The following is a 2,200-nucleotide window of genomic DNA, read 5'->3' as shown; positions in this document are numbered from 1 at the left end:
TTTTATTTCTGCCACGACAGAGGTTCCCCAGCCTCGGGAGGAGAAGAACATCAAAAAGCTATTACAGGCTTCTTTTAAAGAGAAAAACCACAGAACCAAAACAGTGGGGTGCAGAATCAAAAGGGGAGATGCAGAAGTCGTTTGCCAACCATCATTACTAGCTTGTTTAATGGTCAACTAACTATTATGGGTCATTGCTGTGGCGATTGTTGGGTTGGTTGAACAATGAGAAACATCTGCAGGTCATCTGCAGGTCATTTTGTCCCAGTTCCAGGGCCTGGATCTATTGAAGAAAAACTACAAAGGGGATAAAGAGTTCCAGGGAAAAATACCCAAAGCTTTAGTGCACGTGTGGGTGATTATCAGGTTCCTGGTTCCCAGAGGAGGGGGGCCGTTTAGCTGACATGGCCCAGAGTCTTTTCAAGTACAATCACACATATGTGTATGTAGCACAAATAATGAAACCCAAAGACAAACATTGGGGTTCAAGCTGAAGATCAGAAAAGTAAAGTGTCCAGCTACTGGTTCTTACCTCTACCTCAAACCAAAATGGGTAATCCTGATACCACTAATCCTCAGACTGATACTGAGCCTGAGACTTGTCTCCTCCCCTATTACATTCCCATTTTGTATTATATTATAATCCCCTCTCTAGTGCTGGGATTAAAGGTGTGCACCATAGTCTTCTGGCCTCTATGGCTAACTTAGTGTGGTTGCTGGGATTAAAAGTGTGTGCCACCACTGCCTGGCATGAATGACTGACTAGTATGGCTGATTTGTGTTTAAAAAACACAGGAGATTTTGAAATAATTCAACCCTGGCAGAAATCAAAACTCCAAAAGTAAGAGCAAAATCATCTTTCACTAAATCAATCCCTTTTCCTTTCATTTTTTCTCTTCCTAAACATTTTATTCATGTTATACAGGGATTTCTTTATCATTTGCTTTCTTCTCAATCCTTAGGAGTTGAGGAATACTGAATCCATCACTACTTTGATGACACAGGTAAGATTCCAGATTCACATTTCCATATACCAAGAGTTCCCTCTAACACCAGGATCCAGTCAGCCTTTCTCTACTTCTACTGAACACAGTAATGCCCATTGATATCTCTGAAGCCCATTGATATCGCATCTTATGCTGGTATTTCTCCAAGTAAAGCAGCTGTTTGGAATTTAAGGCTCCCCTTCTTCTTTGTCTACAAACTGAAAGGCATCTTCATCCTTCATTCCACATTCAATCAATGCAAGTGCCACCAGCGCATGGGCCCTTCCCAATCCTGCTACACAATACACTATAACACAGCAACCTGGTTCTTCACAAAATTTGGTTTTTGACAGGTTTAGCCAATCATCTACTATTTGATTAGGGGGCAGAGCTCCATCATCAAGCGGCCAATCTAGAGCATCCTTCTTTTTCACCTGCAGCTTTGTCATACGTAGCATCACAAACTCCAACCAAAGTTGTCACTCTGTACTTCTGAAGTTCCTGAGAACTTTTTTGAGAGTAGCGTTGGTGGGGTTGTGAGTTCTCAGAAAATGCATGTTCTCATAAGAGATCTCCACACAGGCTGGACGTTTCATTATGGCAAATAAAAAGTGTCAGTGTGCCTGTGTGAGTGTAGTAGGAAAAATCGGGTTGGAAGCTTCAATAAATCTTTAAATGTTTCTCAGCAGGAACCATTGAAAAGACCACTAAAATGCCTATTATTGATCACTATTTTCTCTATTCAACTTGTTTACTCCTTACAAAGCTTCTCTCTTCAACACAGGCAGAAGTATTCACAATCCACTTCAATCCAAATTCAACTTGGGCCTCAATGTCTGCAGATGGATACCTTCAGCCTCCAAAAAATCCAACTACATACAAAATTTAAGCAGCCTTTAAACTACCTTTAGGCACTAGTGAGACAAGTTAAAAGTGTAGGTTCTTTTCCACTTTTGTTTATTTGATTGTTAATTTTACTGGAGTCATTAAAAGAAATATGCTTGCAATTAAAAAGAAAAAAGCCTACTACTTCCAAGGTCAGTCTCGGTGTCCAGAATCTTCAAAGCAGTATCAATTATGACACATATATCCCCAAGCTCACTTGTCAGGGAAAATGCTATGCTGAGCCAGGTAGAAGTCTGCCCTCACACTCAGAACAGCTGGTGGAGGCAGGAGCAAGGAAGTACCTACCTCCTTAGTCACCTCGTTGGCAG

General features: G+C 41.1%; 1 pseudogene; it reads right to left on the bottom strand.

Annotated features, from left to right (window-relative positions):
• Positions 1-1,080: 1,080 nt before the first annotated feature.
• On the bottom strand, positions 1,081-1,582 carry LOC125417930 (protein tyrosine phosphatase type IVA 2 pseudogene; annotated as a pseudogene).
• Positions 1,583-2,200: the final 618 nt, after the last annotated feature.

The sequence above is a fragment of the Myodes glareolus genome, chromosome X (genome assembly GCF_982192425.1).
Source record: "Myodes glareolus chromosome X, mMyoGla1.1, whole genome shotgun sequence".
Taxonomy (NCBI): Eukaryota; Metazoa; Chordata; class Mammalia; order Rodentia; family Cricetidae; genus Myodes; species Myodes glareolus.
This window is presented reverse-complemented; position numbering and strand designations above follow the sequence as displayed.